This window comes from Patella vulgata, chromosome 9 (assembly GCF_932274485.2).
Source record: "Patella vulgata chromosome 9, xgPatVulg1.2, whole genome shotgun sequence".
Classification (NCBI taxonomy): domain Eukaryota; kingdom Metazoa; phylum Mollusca; class Gastropoda; family Patellidae; genus Patella; species Patella vulgata.
The window spans coordinates 42,053,912-42,074,699 of NC_065887.2; the positions used below are offsets into that span (position 1 = coordinate 42,053,912).

The 20,788-nt window shown below is 35.3% G+C and overlaps 2 long non-coding RNA genes across 2 annotated transcripts; both read right to left on the reverse strand.

Moving 5' to 3' along the window:
• Positions 1-15,735: 15,735 nt before the first annotated feature.
• LOC126831816 (uncharacterized) lies at positions 15,736-18,076 on the reverse strand. The gene is made up of 4 exons (XR_007684368.1): positions 18,053-18,076; positions 17,708-17,866; positions 16,862-16,936; positions 15,736-16,444 (listed from the first exon to the last, which is right to left on the reverse strand). It is a non-coding gene; the product is annotated as an uncharacterized LOC126831816 (long non-coding RNA).
• LOC126831817 (uncharacterized) lies at positions 18,066-19,330 on the reverse strand. Its single transcript, XR_007684369.2, has 3 exons — positions 19,039-19,330; positions 18,820-18,848; positions 18,066-18,179 (listed from the first exon to the last, which is right to left on the reverse strand). It is a non-coding gene; the product is annotated as an uncharacterized LOC126831817 (long non-coding RNA).
• Between the last annotated feature and the right edge of the window lie 1,458 nt (positions 19,331-20,788).

A 20,788-nucleotide genomic window follows, 5' to 3' on the forward strand; every position in this document is an offset into this window, starting at 1 on the left:
AATGGGGATCGCAACACATATAATAATGTAATATGAATGTATATAAACTGTTTTACATTCAATCGTGTCCGTTTTACTGTGAATTGTCATCAGTTATGTTCGGCGAAATACGTCAGAAGTCTCAACCACAAGTCAGTTTCTAGCGTCTGGTTATTCCAGTCAACACCAATATTATTTATTGCGCATGCTCTCCAAATAAGAACATGATATCACCGGTTGACATGACTTGTGGAATATGTCTAGCCTCATTCTTTAAGCACCTTGTTACAAATGGCACTGAAACGCATTATGGTACACGATTCGTGTACCAATGGTAAAATGTTTATTTTGTCATAAATATTGGATATCGGGAGCCCATCTTTTCCAGGTAAGATCACAACACCAATGCTTGTTTTTTGGAGACGACATTTTGTTTTTATCTTCAACCGTACATAAGTCGAAGCGGAGTATAAGACGAAGACCGGACTTCTGCGGAAAAAAGTATCGACTTATAAAACTAATTGAACATTGTCATTATGTATAAAATGTATAAAAGGAATTGATATTGCTGAATTTGGTTGATTCTGCGTCCATTTTATTTGATGTGTACAATGCTTATGTGGAAACCTGTTTAATGGTTTCATTGGTACCGGATGTGACATATGTTTAAGAGTAACGTGGCACCGGTGAAACCCGTCTTTACTGCATCGCAGTTCTAGTAATGATTGTTTTTACCAAAACAATCATCCAACACGTTGACCGTTTTATTTTCCACTTGAGCATATCTCAGAAACTACTTGGCGGTTCTGTCACAGGAAAGTCAGCATGACTTAGAGATTAAACCTATTTCGAACATTCTGTGACAATGCGAAATGTCACCGAAGTTGCCGTTTTTTTAAATCTCGCCGTAATATTTACAATAATCGAGCGTTTTTAACATTTGGTACATTTTAACATAGCTGGTACTTCAGATTTTCGATTTTCGACGAATCTTCGCTTATATTAGGCTCGAAATTTTGAAAATTTAAATTTTTACAAAAAACTTTTTTTATTAATGAATATTTTTTGATGGCATTTTACACAGGATTAAATGGTCATCTGACTTGAGCAAAAATGTGAACAATTCTTGTCTCCGTAATTCGGGTTAGCCGCCATTGGCTAATTCAGTTTTTCGATCCTAGATCAATTATTTATTGTTCGATATGTATAATAGAAAGTTTATAAGGTCCGTTTTCCGAAATTTCATTTTCTTTTTTGTTACCGTTCAAGTTTTCTGTCGGCAACGGGAGTGACATAATTTTACCAAAAACTACATTTTTGACAGTTCGGTACCACTTTTTGAAAGCAAATATTATTTTTTCAAAATTTGATATAACCAAAAGTATGGGCCATGCAAAGGGACACAAAACATCAAACTCAGTTTTTTTAATTTCGTTTTCGTACTATTTCGATTAAAAGGTGAAAAAAGGCGTAAAATTAAGCTATTTACAACCCATTCAGCGTCTTCATGTTTTAAAAGAGAGAGAGAGAGAGAGAGAGAGAGAGAAATGGGGTTTAATGTCCACTCGACGCAAACCTGGTCATTTCGGGACTAACATATGGTTCAATTTTATTTCCATAATTCGCTTGCGCGTAGGGGTCTTTAGCAGTGGGAGGAAACCGGAGGACCCGGAGAAAACCCACGAAGCTGGACAGGCGACCCTACTCCTTGTCACGTACAACCGGGGATTCGAAACCACGCCAGTTGACTCAATGACAGACTTAATTATACAGCACGCACGTGCTAACCATTCAGCCATCCAACATCTCGTAGCAATAATCCATATGAAGTGAATGTATGTAAAAATTAATTTGTAACATGCGCAGTTGCCGAGAAATAGGCAAGTTTGCATGCGTCATTTTTAACATTATTTTGCTTGTAGTATCACCGGAAGTTTTAGTCTCATTTTGGCAAAAACTGTATTTTTATACGCCCACATTTTCATATGGACATATATTGCCGTCGCCCCTGTCCGTCTGGACATCCGTCCGTCTACAATTTGTTTGTTGACACTCTACAGGTCACAATTCTTATCCGATTTGGACGAAACTTGAAATATAGGTTTATCACCAAAAGATCTCGGCTGCTTTCGATATTGGCATGTATTGGATCGAAACTTCATGGATTATGGTCCCTGTTTGTACGAAAAATCACGTTTTTAGCTTGTGGATCCTATAGAGGTCACAATTTTTATCCGATTTTGTTGAAACTTGAAATGTAAGTTTATAACACAAAGATCTCGGTTTCTGTCGATATTCGCGCATATCGGACCATAACTTCCTGAATTATTGCCCCTGATTGTACGAAAAATCGCGTTTTTAGCTTGTGCTCCCTATAGAGGTCATAATTTTTATCCGATCTAAAAAACCGATTTATAATCACACCGTTACACCCTAAGGACGACTGGACTTCGAAAATCGGCCCCAAATTGACAGACAAAATGGCCGCCGTTCGTTCTCAAATAGCGTAAAAATATGGTACATCAAGGTTGTGGACCCTATAGAGATCAGAATTTTTATCCGATTTTGTTGAAACTTGAAATGTAAGTTTATAACCCGAAGATCCCGGTTCCTTTCGATATTCGTGCATATCGGACCGTAACTTCCTGAATTATGGCCCCTGATTGTACGAAAAATCGCGTTTTTAGCTTGTGGACCCTATAGAGGTCATATTTTTTATCCGATTTAAAAAACGTATTATTATATCACCGCTACACCCCAAGGACGGCTGAGTTCGAATTTCGTGAAAATTGGCCCAAAATAGACAGACAAAACGGCCGCCGTTCGTTCTCAAATAGCGTAAAAAAAATAGTATATCAAGGGTGTGGACCCTATAGAGGTCACAATGTTTATCTGATTTTGTTGAAACTTGAAATGTAAGTTTATAACCAAAAGATCTCGGTTCTTTTCGATATTGGCGCATATCTGAATGTAACTTCCTGAATTATGGCCCCAGATTGTACGAAAAATCGCGTTTTTAGCTTGTGGACCCTATAGAGGTTATAATTTTTATCCGATTTAAATAACTGTGTTATTATATCACCGTTACACCCTAAGGACGACTGAGTTCGAATTTCGCAAAAATCGGCCCAAAATTGACAGAAAAAATGGCCGCCGTTCGTTCTCAAATAGCGTAAAAATATCGTACATCAAGGTTGTGGACCCTATAGAGGTCACAATTTTAATCCGATTTTGTTGAATCTTGAAATGTAAGTTTATAACCCAAAGATCTCGGTTCTTTTCGATATTCGCGCATATCGGACCGTAACTTCCTGAATTATGGCCCCTGATTGTACGAAAAATTGCGTTTTTAGCTTGTGGACCCTATACAGGTCATAATTTTTATTCGATTTAAAAAAACGTTTGAATATATCACTGTTACACCCTTATGATGGTTTGTACAAATCGAACCAAAACTGCCGGACAAAATGGCTGCCCCTCGTACGCAAATATTGTAAATATATGGTATATCAAGGTTTTCGACCCTCTAGAGAGAGGACACAATTTTGATCCGATTGTGATGAAACTTGAAATACATGTTTATAACAAAAACATCTTGGTTCCTTTTAATATTCATGCATATTGGATTGTAACTTCCTGAATTATGGCCCTTGATTGTACGAAAAATCACTTCTTTTTTTGAGCTTGTTCACTGTCCATCTCTTGCAAAATGTGAGCGTATCTTGCATGGCAACCGCTTGTTAGCCTTCAAAACTACTTGTACGATTGCAGAGAAATAGACGATTTTCTTCAAGTTACTTTTCAAGTTTTTTGGTCTATTCGATTTTCATCAAATTTTCACCATGTGATGCCTTATGCCATTTAGGATTTCATACAACTGATTTAACATTTTCATTATCACCGGAAGTAATGCCATTTTGGCATAAACTGCATTTTAAGCGGTCATTTTTTTTTTATTGAAAAGGGTTGAATTTATTATTTGTTTAACAATATGATATTTGATTTCAATGAACATATAGATTGGATCAATATGATCATATAGATGTCAAAAAATTGCTTCTATCATCTTCCCTTGTCGAGAAATAACCAATTTTCTGAGGATCACTGTTTACAAATGTATGAATGGAATTGATATTAATGGGTTTGATTGATTCTGCGTCCATTTTATAACACGGCTGCAACGTTTATATGGAAATCTGTTTATCGGTTTCATTGGTACTGGAAGTGGTATGAGTTCAAGGTAACGTGGCACCAGTGAAACCCGTCATTACTGCTTCGCAGTTCTAGTTATTATTATTATTATTTTTCCATTTGAGCATATCTCAGAAACTACTCGTCCGATAGTGGGTTTGACTTAAATTTTAAAGCTATTTCTAACGTTCTGCGTCAATGCGAAATGTCCGAAATCACCGAAGTTGTCGTTTTTCGAAATTTTGCCGTAATGTATTCAACAATGGACGGATTGTAATATTTGATACATTTTGACATAGCCGGAGACAAGGCGCATAGCTACAGTTCTTTAGATTTTTTTTATTTTTTACGAATCTTGGGAGATATTAGGCGCCAAATTTTGAACATTTAAATTTTTACAAAATACTTGTTTATTTCTGAATACTTTTATGTGGTACTTTACAAATGTATGAATGGAATTGATGGGTTTGATTCTGCGTCCATTTTATAACACGTCTGCAACGTTTATATGGAAATCTGTTTTTCGGTTTCATTGGTACTGGAAGTGGTATGAGTTCAAGGTAACGTGGCACCAGTGAAACCCGTCATTACTGCTTCGCAGTTCTAGTTATTATTATTATTATTTTTCCATTTGAGCATATCTCAGAAACTACTCGTCCGATAGTGGGTTTGACTTAAATTTTAAAGCTATTTCTAACGTTCTGCGTCAATGCGAAATGTCCGAAATCACCGAAGTTGTCGTTTTTCGAAATTTTGCCGTAATGTATTCAACAATGGACGGATTGTAATATTTGATACATTTTGACATAGCCGGAGACAAGGCGCATAGCTACAGTTCTTTAGATTTTTTTGATTTTTTACGAATCTTGGGAGATATTAGGCGCCAAATTTTGAACATTTAAATTTTTACAAAATACTTGTTTATTTCTGAATACTTTTATGTGGTACTTTACAAATGTATGAATGGAATTGATGGGTTTGATTCTGCGTCCATTTTATAACACGTCTGCAACGTTTATATGGAAATCTGTTTTTCGGTTTCATTGGTACTGGAAGTGGTATGAGTTCAAGGTAACGTGGCACCAGTGAAACCCGTCATTACTGCTTCGCAGTTCTAGTTATTATTATTATTTTTCCATTTGAACATATCTCAGAAACTACTTGTCCGATAGTGGGTTTGACTTAAATTTTAAAGCTATTTCTAACGTTCTGCGTCAATGCGAAATGTCCGAAATCAGCGAAGTTGTCGTTTTTCGAAATTTTGCCGTAATGTTACCAATAATGGTCAGATTGTAATATTTGATACATTTTGACATAGCCGGAGACAAGGCACATAGCTACAGTTCTTTAGATTTTTTTATTTTCGACGAATCTTGGGAGATATTAGGCGCCAAATTTGGAAAATTTAAATTTTTACAAAATACTTTTTTATTAATGAATATTTTTATGTGGTATTTTACCTAAGGTTAAAGAGTCATCTGATTTGAAAAAATATGGCAACATTTTTTGTCACCGTATTTTTTTTTTTTTTTTTATCAGTTTTTCAGTCCTGGATTACATGTAATTATTTATTGTTCGATTTGTATAAAACAAAGTTCATATGCTCCGTGGTCCAAAATGTCATTTTGTTACCGGTACATTTTCATTTTCGGCAACGGGACTTACGTAAATTTAGCAAAAGCTGCAATTCTGACAGTTCGGTACCACTTTTTGAAAGCAAATATTATTTTTTTCAAATCTGGTATGACTGAAAGGGTGTGCCCTGTTAAGGCGCAGAAATCATCGCGCTCAGTTTTTTTAATTTTTATTTTGTTTTTTGATCATTTTGATTTATAGGTGAAAAAAGGTGAAAAAAATGAGCTATTCACAACCCGTTCAGGCTTTTCATAGTTTAAAATATTTCTTCGCAACTTTCATAAACTAGTAGCAATAATCCATACGAAGAGAATGTATGTGAAAATTAGTTTGTAATATGAGTAGCTGCGGAGAAATGGGCAATTTTGCATGAGGCACTTTTTACGCTAGTTTGCCTGTAAAAGAGTCAATTATTATTGGATTTTCATACAAGTGATACCATTTGATGCGTAATGTCAATTTGAACTAGGTCAAACCAATTTAACATTTTCAATGTCACCGGAAATGACGTAATTAGGGCAAAAGCTGTATTTATAGCCTTCAAAACCAATAATTTAGTCAAATGAGTCATATTTGTTATTCGATATTCGATTTTCATAATATTTTCAGTGTGTGATACCTAATGCCATTTATGATTTCATACAAGTAATTAAAGATTTTCATTATCACCGGAAGTAACGCCATTTTGGCAAAAACTGTATTTTTAGCCTTCAAAACAGATATTTTATTCAAATGAGTCTGATTTGTAATGCTTTTCATATTATGATATTTGATTCCAATCAAAAAATAGATTGAACCCACGCGATCATACAGATACCAAAAAATGGTTTCTAACTTGTACGGTTGCAGAGAAATAGACGATTTTCTACAAGTCACTTTTCAAGGTTTTTGGTCTATAAAAGTGGCAATTATTATTCAATTTACATAAAATTTGCACCATGTGATGCCTTATGCCATTTCTTATTTCATAGAACTAATTTAACATTGTCATTATCACCGGAGGTACTGTACACTTACATGTAAAAAAAAATGTATAAAAGAAATTGATATTGCTGGATTTGGTTGATTCTGCGTCCATTTTATTTGATGTGTGCAATGCTTCTGTGGAAACCTGTTTAATGGATATGTTTAAGAGTAACGTGGTACCAGTGAAACCCGTCATTACTGCATTGCAGTTCTAGTGATGGTTGTTTTTTCCCCTTGAGTATATCTCAGAAAAACTTTTTTATTAATGAATATTTATTTATGGTAGTTTATCCAGTGCTAAAGGATCGTCTGATTTGAGCAAAAATGTCAACAATTTTTGTCTATATAATTTTGCTTGGCCGCCATTGGCTAATTCAGTTTTTCTCTCCTAGATTGATTATTTATTGTTCGATTTGTTTAAAACAAACTTCATATGCTCCTTTTTCAAAAATGTCATTTTTTATGTTACCGATAGAGTTATCTGTCGGCACCGAAAGTGACTTAATTTTAACAAAAACTATAATTTTGACAGTTCGGTACCACTTTTTGAAAGCAAATATCATTTTTCAAAATTTGATATTACCAAAAGGATGCGCCATCAAAGGCGCACAAAACATCGGACTCAGTTTTTTTAATTTCGATTTCGTTTTCGGGCTATTTCGATTAAAATGTGAACCAGCGGCTGCCAGCCAGGATATGCCCACATTTTCGAGAGATGGATAGAGAACAAGCTTAAAAGAAAGTGATTTTTCCTACAATCAAGGGCCATAATTCAGGAAATTACAATTCAGTATGCGCAAATATCGAAAGGAACCGAGATCTTTGTGTTATAAACTTACATTTCACGTTTCAACAAAATCGGATTAAAATTGTGACCTCTATAGGGTCCACAACCTTGATATACCATATTTTTACGCTATTTGAGAACGAACGGCGGCCATTTTGTCTGTCAATTTTGGGCCGATTTTCACGAAATTCGAAATCAGCCTTCCTTAGGGTGTAACGGTGATATAATAATACGTTTTTTTAAATCGGATAAAAATTATGACCTCTATAGGGTCCACAAGCTAAAAACGCGATTTTTCGTAAATTCAGGGGCCATAATTCAGGAAGTTACAGTCCGATATGCGCGAATATCGAAAAGAACCGAGATCTTTGGGTTATAAACTTACAATTCAAATTTCAACAAAATCGGATAAAAATTGTGACCTCTATAGGGTCCACAAGCTAAAAACGTGATTTTTCGTAAAATCAGGGGCCATAATCCATGAAGTTTCGATCCGATACATGCCAATATCGAAAGCAGCCGAGATCGTTTGGGGATAAACCTATATTTCAAGTTTCGTCAAAATCGGATAAGAATTGTGACCTGTAGAGAGTCCACAAACAATTGTGGACGGACGGACAGGGGCGACGGCATAATACGTCCACATGAAAATGTGGGCGTATAAAAAAGGTGTAAAATTAAGCTATTTACAACCCATTCAGCGTTTCATATTTTAAAATATTTCTTCGTAACTTTCATAAACTCGTAGCAATAATGCATAGGAAGAGAATGTATGTGAAAATTAGTAATATAGGCAATTTTGCACGCGTCACTTTTCACATTATTTTGCCTGTAAAGGAGTCAATTATTCGATTTTCAATTTATTTTTTACCATTTGATGCCTTATGCCAATTTTGACTAGGTCAAACTAATTTAACAGAAATGACATCATTTGGACAAAAACTGTATTTTAGTCTTAAAATCAGATATTTTATTCAAATGATTCTTATTTGTAATGTTTTTTTAAATTTATGATATTTGATTCGAATTAACAAATAGAATAAACCCATACGATCATACAGATACCACAAAATGGTTTCTGACTTGTATGGTTGCAGATGATTTTCTACAAGTCACTTTTCATGACTTATGAGATTTTCATAAATTTTCACCATGTGATGCCTTATGCCATTTATTATTTTATAGAACTAATTTAACATTTTCATTATCACCGGAAGTAATGACATTTTGGCAAAAACTGCATTTTAAGCGGTCATTTTTTTTTTTGAAGTGGGTTGTATTTATTATTTGTTTAACACTATAATATATTTGATTCCAATGGACAGATAGATTGGATCAATATCATCATAGAGATGTCAAAAAATTGCTTCTAACATCTGTTTATCGGTTTCATTGGTACCGGAAGTGATATGAGTTCAAGGGTAACGTTTCACCGAAAGTGACATAAGTTGAAGGGTAACGTGGCAACAGTTAAACCCGTCATTACTGCTTCGCAGTTCTAGTTTGTAATGTTTTTAATAGCGGACCTTGATTTCCTTGATTAAGGCCCCTGATTGTATGGAAATTGTACGAAAAAAATCGACATTTTAATTTTTTGATTTTAAAAACCATTTAAATATATCACCTTTTCATCCTATTGTAGGCTAATCAAGAATTTCGGGACAATTGAATAGAAAATGTCCGACAAAATGGCCTTGTACGCAATTGTGTAAAAGTATGTAATACGAAGATTGTTGACCCCCTAGAGGTCGCAATTATTGTCGGATTTTGATGAAACTTAAAATATATCTCAGTACCTTTCAATATTCCCGCATTTCAGACCATAACTTCTTGGATTAAGGAAGGCTACTGATCATATACGAAAAATTGTGGGTTTTTTTTATAACTTGTTCTCTATCCATCTCTTGCAAAATGTGTCAGTATCTTGCCTGGCAACCGCTGGTTGTATAATATATATTTAAGATGTGGACCTAATAGACCCACTGGCCTACAAAGAGCATTTTAAAATAGTATGTGGTGATCTTAAGGGGACATAACTTGCATGCGACGACGTGAGTAATTCGTGATTTTTGGCAGTGGAGGTTATTCCATAAGTTAAAAATTCATGCTTTTTGGCTAATGTTAGGGTTAGGATTAGAGCATTCCATATTTTAAGTGTGTAGTTGAGTTTTTCAAATAGCCAAGTATATGTAAAATAGAGCTTTTGAATACCGATTTAAGGAAACAAACTTGTTTAAGTGGATAAATTAAGTATTTTTATTTAACTTTAAGAAAACCTTTGAATACAGACCTAGATGTTGATTTATTTCGGCCACCTGGACATCTAATAAAATGAACTGAACCGTAAGATTTCATATTAATCTGTACCAGCCGTAGTTAATTGAACGTGGTTTCAACCATTTTCCGCCTTTACTTTTCAACTCGACAGTGCATTATTTGCATTTTGCGCTAAAATATCAAATTTCTCATGACTTAATCCACACCAATATGTACTTAGATTATTTAACATTTAATTAAGAAAACAAAATTAAAATACCAACGCTAGATTATGTCACGGCTTAGATTCAATGGGATTTAAAACAAAAAAAAAACAATATTTCCGCGGAAACAAAATATATAGGACGTTAAATCCCATTTCAATTGATTTGAATAACGGAACACAAAGATTTAAAGCTTTACAGATTCAACTATCTATCGCCGTATCTAGAACGAGCTGCTTGTTTTTCGTTATCGGCCGGGGGCCCGCGGCGGCTCTGAGTTAGGTTCAGTGTTCGATCATGGGATTGGCTGAAAAATTTCATCGGATTTCCAGGCGTGGTTGGGAAGAAAACCCGAGATCCCTTGTACATATGTTGGTAACATGCCCCTCATAGCACACTTTATGACGTATGTCCGTCTTCATTAGCCCAGTCGGTGCAGAACGGTAGGACGTTAAACCCCATTTCCTTTCATTTTGTTATAAGCTAATATTGAAACACAAGATATTAGTTTTTCGTAATTTGCCAAAATTGACAATATTCGAAAGGAAAAGGCAGTTTAATTAAATCCAGAAATAGAAAAAGTCTGTGCATTACCATGTATAGAATGAATAAAAACAAGGAAATGTACGGACTATTTCTATTTTTCTTGCGTTCTCTTATCTAGTGACATTCAATTACTTTTTTGAAATGTCGGGTTTCCTCTCAGTCTCACACAACTTTTGGTCTTTGAAGGAATTATTAGTGAGCAAAAATTCGCCCGTGTATTTGTTTTCACTCATCACTTCGGTCAGTTATATAGAGGGATAACTCGTGTTAACCTTTTGCGTTCGTCACTTCCGTTTGTTGAATCCTTCATTACTCATCTATCGTAGTGATCTGTGATAAAATAATATTTGGAACGTGTTTAACCAGTTCTATAACATATGTGATAATGACCGACACCAATATTGTCCTTTAATTCTCTGAGGAGGTTGGGGGGGGGGCGTGCGCGTTAGATAAGGTCAGTCATGTGATCAATTTGTTTTCGACTTGCCACTGGTGGATTCTCTCCCCACGGCTCAAGACCAATATGCACAAACAAATTATTTAAATACATTTGAACCACATGTTAGTCAGGAAATGACCTAGTCTGTGACGAGTTGACGTTAAAGCCCCACTTCTCTCTTATATTAATTTCGTTGATTTACCCAACAAGGGCTTCGTTGATTAACCCGACGAGGGTTCAACGCTTTTTCGTGCAATAGATGAAACAGTGTAACAAAATGGGCCGAGGGGAACCTACACCTATAGCATCTGAGGGGCCGATAAAGCTAAACAAAACTTGTAACCTGTGAAATTGTTATCTCAAATTAATAAGATGCCTCATGTTTCTTCCATGATAATCGTCACTTCCCTGAACATTGATTTCAGAGCTATTTTTCATCTACCACCGCCGTGTTAAACATTTCGCAGCAAAATTAACAGGCTGGTGTTCCGCCACCCTATCAGATTCAAAACACAGCGATGGTGAAATATTTTATTTGTAAATGATTTTTAACTACATCTATCAGTAATTAATTGATTAACAAACAATAATATAATCTTTTAAATTATCAATTGGTCCATATTAAACAATATTTTAAAAGCTATGAAATGCGGTTGCTCCTAAAATCATATCCACCCCGCACCCACTACTACATGTTGGTATGTCGAAAATTTCGAAATAATTTTGACCCATTCTAATTCCCATAAAGGTTTATGTTCCAAGTTTAGAAAAATAGAAAATTTAGAATGTTGACCTATTGCATGATGGTCTGGCGGTCAGGATCCCCCCCCCCCACCTTCAAATCATTTTGGTATGCAGAAACTTTCGAAATATTTTTTACCCCGTTCAAATTCCCATAAAGGTTTGTACCAAGTTTAGAAAAATGGAAAATTTAGAAGTTTGACATGTAGCATTACAGACCTACAGGCATAAAATAATGGGCGTAAAAAAAACAACAAAATAATGTTTAATATGGGAGTACAAAAAACACACAACCTATATAATGAGTATTAATTTAACATAAGATAATCATTATGATTATAATAAAGAAAAATCATATGTCGATGATATTGTCCCAAGAGTAATATCAGCGAAAAACAAATATAAATTAAAACATCTTATGCGTCTGACAAAATCCTACAAACACAATAATGCACATAATAATATCGAAAAAACATTAAATATTCTGTCAGGAAAGCCTACAGTCTTTAAAGATATTATTCTAAGGTAATTATTTGAGTAATATAAGAGAATTACAGACCTAACGTCCATATAAAGTATGTTACCCAAAATTAAACATTCTGATCTTTGTAGGCGTTTATGACATGAGTGGTCTGTGTTGAGAGCCGGCTACCCAACCCTAACTCCCATTTAGGAAGGGGGAGGTAGGATTTTCCCAAGTGCTCTGATCAACCGGAAGTGTTTACTCACTGCTGACCTTACATTTTAATAAACATAATCATGCACATAATATAAATGAAAAATAATAACAGCAGACGTCTGTAGACGACTTCACAAAGCTTATTTAGATGAAAACAAAAAAAATCACGTTGGTTTGTCGAAAGTTTCGAACAAATTGTAATTTCGAAATGGTTATTTCTAATGGCGTATTCAGTTACCAACGACAAACACAATAATACACATTAAATGTGAATATTTGTTTCCAAAAAACATTAAATATTCTGCCAGAAAAGCCTACAGTCTTTAAAGATATTATTCTAAGGTAATTATTTGAGTAATATAAGTGAATTACAGAAATAAACCTTAATAAAAACCTCCCCTCGAAAACAATAAAAATATGAAAAGATAACATCTTTTAACAAAAAAATCCTGTTGCTCGGTCATGAAGAATCCATAAAGTTTTATGTCCCAAGTATAGACAATGAAAATTTTTGAATGTTGACCTAACGTCCTTATAAAGTATTATGTTACCCCATATGAAACATTTTGATCTTTGTAGGCGTTTCGGACATCAGTGGTCAGTATTGAGAATCTATCGGAAGTGTTTACTCACTGCTGACCTTACATTGTAATTAAACATAATAATGCATATAATATAAATGAAAAATAAAAACAATAGATATCTGTAGACGACTTCATTAGAAAAATACTAGTTTGGCAATAACAAAGCTTATTTAGATGAAAACAAAAAAAAATCATGTTGGTTTGTCGAAAGTTTCGAACAAATTGTAATTTCGAAATGGTTATTTCTAATGGCGTATTCAGTTACCAACGACAGACACAATAATACACATTATATGTGAATATTTGTTTCCAAAAAACATTAAATATTCTGCCAGAAAAGCCTACAGTCTTTAAAGATATTATTCTAAGGTAATTATTTGAGTGATATAAGTGAATTACAGAAATAAACCTTAATAAAAACCTCCCCTCGAAAACAATAAAAATATGAAAAGATAACATCTTTTAACAAAAAAATCCTGTTGCTCGGTCGAAAGTTTCGAAAGAGTTGTAATTTGACATCATGAAGAATCCATAAAGTTTTGTACCAAGTTTAGAAAAATGGAAAATTTAGAAGTTTGACATGTAGCATTACAGACCTACAGGCATAAAATAATGGGCGTAAAAAAACCAAAATAATGTTTAATATGGGAGTACAAAAAACCACACAACCTATATAATGAGTATTAATTTAACATAAGATAATCATTATGATTATAATAAAGAAAAATCATATGTCGGTGATATTGTCCCAAGAGTAATATCAGCGAAAAACAAATATAAATTAAAACATCTTATGCGTCTGACAAAATCCTACAAACACAATAATGCACATAATAATATCGAAAAAACATTAAATATTCTGTCAGGAAAGCCTACAGTCTTTAAAGATATTATTCTAAGGTAATTATTTGAGTAATATAAGAGAATTACAGACCTAACGTCCATATAAAGTATTATGTTACCCAAAATTAAACATTCTGATCTTTGTAGGCGTTTATGACATGAGTGGTCTGTGTTGAGAGCCGGCTACCCAACCCTAACTCCCATTTAGGAAGGGGGAGGTAGGATATTCCCAAGTGCTCTGATCAACCGGAAGTGTTTACTCACTGCTGACCTTACATTTTAATAAACATAATCATGCACATAATATAAATGAAAAATAATAACAGCAGACGTCTGTAGACGACTTCATTAGAAAAATACTAGTTTGGCAATAACAAAGCTTATTTAGATGAAAACAAAAAAAAATCATGTTGGTTTGTCGAAAGTTTCGAACAAATTGTAATTTCGAAATGGTTATTTCTAATGGCGTATTCAGTTACCAACGACAAACACAATAATACACATTATATGTGAATATTTGTTTCCAAAAAACATTAAATATTCTGCCAGAAAAGCCTACAGTCTTTAAAGATATTATTCTAAGGTAATTATTTGAGTAATATAAGTGAATTACAGAAATAAACCTTAATAAAAACCTCCCCTCGAAAACAATAAAAATATGAAAAGATAACATCTTTTAACAAAAAAATCCTGTTGCTCGGTCGAAAGTTTCGAAAGAGTTGTAATTTGACATCATGAAGAATCCATAAAGTTTTATGTCCCAAGTATAGACAATGAAAATTTTTGAATGTTGACCTAACGTCCTTATAAAGTATTATGTTACCCCATATGAAACATTTTGATCTTTGTAGGCGTTTCGGACATCAGTGGTCAGTATTGAGAATCTATCGGAAGTGTTTACTCACTGCTGACCTTACATTGTAATTAAACATAATAATGCATATAATATAAATGAAAAATAAAAACAATAGATATCTGTAGACAATTTCATTAGAAAAAAAATAGTTTGGCAATAACAAAGCTTATTTAGATGAAAACAAAAAAAATCACGTTGGTTTGTCGAAAGATTCGAACAAATTGTAATTTCGAAATGGTTATTTCTAATGGCGTATTCAGTTACCAACGACAAACACAATAATACACATTATATGTGAATATTTGTTTCCAAAAAACATTAAATATTCTGCCAGAAAAGCCTACAGTCTTTAAAGATATTATTCTAAGGTAATTATTTGAGTAATATAAGTGAATTACAGAAATAAACCTTAATAAAAACCTCCCCTCGAAAACAATAAAAATATGAAAAGATAACATCTTTTAACAAAAAAATCCTGTTGCTCGGTCGAAAGTTTCGAAAGAGTTGTAATTTGACATGAAGAATCCATAAAGTTTTATGTCCCAAGTATAGACAATGAAAAATTTTGAATGTTGACCTAACGTCCTTATAAAGTATTATGTTACCCCATATGAAACATTTTGATCTTTGTAGGCGTTTCGGACATCAGTGATCAGTATTGAGAATCTATCGGAAGTGTTTACTCACTGCTGACCTTACATTGTAATTAAACATAATAATGCATATAATATAAATGAAAAATAAAAACAATAGATATCTGTAGACGACTTCATTAGAAAACTACTAGTTTGGCAATAACAAGCTTATTTAGATAAATTGATGACCATTGGCGATATATAACAATAGTTAAATCCAAATTGCAAACGAACCCCATCAATATTTGAATCAAAATGTTACAGTATAGAAACATTAGCTAACAAGTCTTGGAAACACCTTTACATAGAGAAGTGATTTGATAGACTTTTAGTGAGGATATCGGTTTAAACTGCAGGACGAAACAACCCCCAAATGTTATGTTCCAAAGAAACGAAGCAAACTGCCTATATCTATGTATGAAGAAACTGTACGGACAGGAGAAGGTGTTTATTTTGTGTATGTATGAAGAAACTGCCTGTCCCATCTGACCGTCGGTGTGCTTTCTCCCGATAGAGATAAACATATTTGGTGTGATCTTTGTTGATGAAGTTATGGTGTTTATTTTGTGAATGTATGAAGAAACTGTCCGTCCCATCTGACCGTCGGTATGTTTTCTCCCGATAGAGATAAACATATTTGGTGTGATCTTTGTTGATGAAGTTATGGTGTTTATTTTGTGTATATATGAAGAAACTGTCCATCCCATCTGACCGTCGGTATGTTTTCTCCCGATAGAGATAAACATATTTGTTGTGATCTTTGTTGATGAAGTTATGACATGTTAGTCTCGGCATAACAGATGGACTCGGTCCCTCAAGTAGTTTTACACCCCAAGCCTAACTAAAAGTCAATGTTTTCAAGGGGTCCGTATTTTAAAATGTGTTTCAAACTTGTCAACATAATGTTCTTTACTGTACCTACGTGTATTAGACAGACCCATGAAAATTTAGAAAATATATATAGTACATGCAGTACATACATAAACCTGCTATTGCCAATCTAGAATTTCCCTGTTAATGTTCCATTTCCCAGTCGAGTTCCTGGAACCATAAACGGCCGCTTGACATCCATCCAAGTCACAGCTGGAAAAAAGGTAAAATGTGACAATTAAATGGTCCACATGAACAATTTCCTTTTAAAAAGGACATAGTTGATAATCTGCCCATCTGTACAACACGATTAATATTTCAGCAAATCTGAAAAGTTTTCGAAAACTACCAACAGACATGCTGTATTGTTTTGCGACTATAGAAAATCTCATCTTGCAGCTGAAGTATGATTTGTTCACAGTAAATTCATCTAAGAACTACCATTGAATGTACCTATGGCGACCAAGTTATACGTTCAGTTGAAATGTTACAGTTCTGAAGGCGTAATTTCTATTTCCACGAATGTCTCAGTCAATATGTATAATTTGATTCAAAGACCACCATATTATGTAATTAAGCATATCGCATGGACTTTAATTTGAATTATTTATAAATAAATGCTATTAATACCTCCCCTGTCTGTGTCCTATAACCGTGGTAATCATCATCGTATTGATCATTCGGCGCCTTAACATTGTTGTGGTCCTGTAAAATATACGATTATATATTTTGTGTTTATAACATCGGGCACTATCTTGGCATGCTAATAGACACATTTCAACAGCCAAAGACAAACTTGCAGCCTAGAGGAACTAGAGAAGTTGTAATTAGCAAGTATGTATGGTTTTTAAATGTTCTAAAATAAGGATCCAATAGTGAATTATTAGACATACACAATATGTAATATATTTGAACTCTTTTAACACAATCAGCTACCCTCATTCGTGAAATTTCTAATTGTGGACATCAATTTGAAGACACCGAACATTTTTTTATTGAAATGCTCCTTATGTTCAGATGCCCGAAATAAAACAATAAATAATTTATCGACTATTCATCGAAACACTCAATATTTTTAAAACTGTCCATTCGTTTTTCGAAATCACCAGACGGTTCCAGGGACAACTATAAACACTCATCATTGTAAATATATTCTCACTATAATCATACTTGCACGTGTACATTGATTATTAATATCTAAAATGTAAATGCATGTATCTATATCTGACAGGGAGAGGGGTTTAATATAGGCTATGTCTGTTCCCCAATCCCTATTCAGATACAGATCTGAATAAAATATTGCTTATAAAAAAAAACATTTCTTTGAAATACCACTACCATTTCGGTTCATCGTGTTACGTTATACTATACGACATTTTAAGTTCTAAATAAAACATAATGTTTGAAATTTTATATTACCGTAATAACACTTGCGATTTTGTTTTAGAAATAGAAAATATTGATATTAATGCTTACCTCATCAATTGCATTGACTGTACAATACCTCCATGTATAATATGCTCTGCGTCCCCACGATCATGTAAGAGAGGAGGATTATTCAGTTTCACGTTCTGTACATTCTAAATTTCCAGACTGCATCCAATTACAGTATATGTACTTTAACCGGCGCCGTCACTATTTTTAAGGAAAAAAAAATATATTTATGTTTAGTTGATTCTGGCTAAACCCTTTATTTGTTTTCTATCAAACTTACAATAACAATCCTGTGAAATAGAATTGTTTCAAATTAGAATCTGTTCACACAATCTGTTTACTTTTGTCTTGTCTTATATTACCAAAGAATATTAAAATCTAACTCACCTGTATCCGTAAACTCTAGACCCCACTATCAACAATACATCTAAGTTTATCATAGAAACACGTTATACAAGGTTATCTTTACTGGACTCATGAGAAATTTGCAATTTACGTTAACGGCATTAAAAATCTAAGATAAAGAAAATATCAGAATATATTAAATATAGCACCCCTTACATAGCAAGCAAATGCAGCGAAAAACGTGCACCCCCCCCCCCCCCAAAAAAAAAAAACAAACAAAAAACAACCCAAAAAACAAAAATATTAGTTGCCTAAAGAAGATGTAGGATTAGTCGATGCCATATTAATATATCCCAATTTAATTACTCCCCATGTCTATAACTTTCAACCAAAAAAAACTAATAATACATCATGGAAAACATCACATGATATTTACAAACGAATCTGGTGCACAAGCCAAGCTTATACAACAACAAGCCAAAATATAAAGACAGGCCCAGTATAAGATAAATAATAACGTGTGGACCTCTATTATATCATAAACTTCTTGTCTCCTATAGCGTAATTTGAAAATAAAACCCCATGAATTAATATTAGCGTTAACTCTTTTCCTAAACTCAAATCAATATGCGTATCAATTGACAAATTCATTGGTGTTGAATGGTTATATTTACAAATGTCAGTAACATTGGACTAGACCTGTGTCATAGGTCAGAGTAGCCAGATATAGGACGGGAACTTTTTCTATGTAGTTTGACGAATATATTGTAATATGGTGAAGATCTTTTATTTAAACAAATGTTGCTTACCCACAGAACAACTACCATGAAGCCATCGTCTGTAATATGTAATAGAAATATGGATAAATGTTATTAAATAAACAGTTTAATTCTGTGTGAAAGACTCTAGCCTGTATAGCAATCTAAAATTTTATGACGCTATGCCAAAGAAATACAAACTTTCATTATTCATGTGATGGAGGCGAAAAATCAGAATATTCTTCACATTTTGTCTCTTGATTTGCATACCTTGTGAAAGCTGGAACATCCATGTCCACCTCGTCCCAGAAATCCAAGCGGAGTTCTCCACACCCCGTTTTCGTCCCCGGGTCGGCCTCGCTCCACCATCTCCATCGAGTCTTGGATCGTACGAAAGTGCGCAGTGACTGGACGAGAGATCGGGCTCAACAATCCCCCGCCTTCCGACCGCTTCGTTGCCTTCTAGAGAGAGAACCGTGGGCTGAATGATCCCCTGCCTTCCATTCTCCACCGTCTCGAGTCTTGGATCGTACGAAAGTGCGCAGTGACTGGACGAGAGATCGGGCTCAACAATCCCCCGCCTTCCGACCGCTTCGTTGCCTTCTAGAGAGAAAACCGTGGGCTAAATGATCCCCTGCCTTCCATTCTCCACCGTCTCGGGTCTTGGATCGTACGAAAGTGCGCAGTGACTGGACGAGAGATCGGGCTCAACAATCCCCCGCCTTCCGACCGCTTCGTTGCCTTCTAGAGAGAGAACCGTGGGCTAAATGATCCCCTGCCTTCCATTCTCCACCGTCTCGGGTCTTGGATCGTACGAAAGTGCGCAGTGACTGGACGAGAGATCGGGCTCAACAATCCCCCGCCTTCCGACCGCTTCGTTGCCTTCTAGAGAGAACCGTGGGCTAAATGATGCCCTGCCTTCCATTCTCCACCGTCTCGAGTCTTGGATCGTACGAAAGTGCGCAGTGACTGGACGAGAGATCGGGCTCAACAATCCCCCGCCTTCCGACCGCTTCGTTGCCTTCTAGAGAGAGAACCGTGGGCTAAATGATGCCCTGCCTTCCATTCTCCACCGTCTCGAGTCTTGGATCGTACGAAAGTGCGCAGTGACTGGACGAGAGATCGGGCTCAACAATCCCCCGCCTTCCGACCGCTTCGTTGCCTTCTAGAGAGAGAACCGTGGGCTAAATGATCCCCTGCCTTCCATTCTCCACCGTCTCGAGTCTTGGATCGTACGAAAGTGCGCAGTGACTGGACGAGAGATCGGGCTCAACAATCCCCCGCCTTCCGACCGCTTCGTTGCCTTCGAGAGAGAGAGAGAACCGTGGCTAAACGATCCCCTACCTACCGTTCTCGCTCCACCGTCTCGCGTCTTGGATCGTACGAAAGTGTGCGGTGACTGGACGAGTGATCGGGCTCAACGATCCCCCGCCTTCCGACCGCTTCGCTGCCTGTGACTTTACATGAGCATTAACTCCTCAGCACTGTACTCAGAGGGAATCCGATGTACCACGCATTTCTCACAGCTCGTCCACATCGTCCCGGAGAGCCAAGCGGAGTTCTCCGGTTTTCGTGACCGTGATAGTCGGTAGGCAGTACACCGACCTTTTATTTCTCGACCATACCTTCTCTAATCTTAAATCTATGGGTCTCCTCCACCCATAGGCTATAAGTTTGAGAACTTCTCAAAGGAACCAGACACCTTTTATTTCTCGACCATACCTTCTCAAATCTTAAATCTATGGGTCTCCTCCATACCATAGGTTATAAGTTTGAGAACTTCTCACGCCCGTGAGAGTGTCAAAGGAACCAGACACCTTTTATTTCTCGACCATATCTTCTCAAATCTTAAATCTATGGGTCTCCTCCATACCATAGGGTATAAGTTTGAGAACTTCTCACGCCCGTGAGAGTGTCAAAGGAACCAGACACCTTTTATTTCTCGACCATATCTTCTCAAATCTTAAAACTATGGGTCTCCTCCACACCATAGACTATAAGTTTGAGAACTTCTCACGCC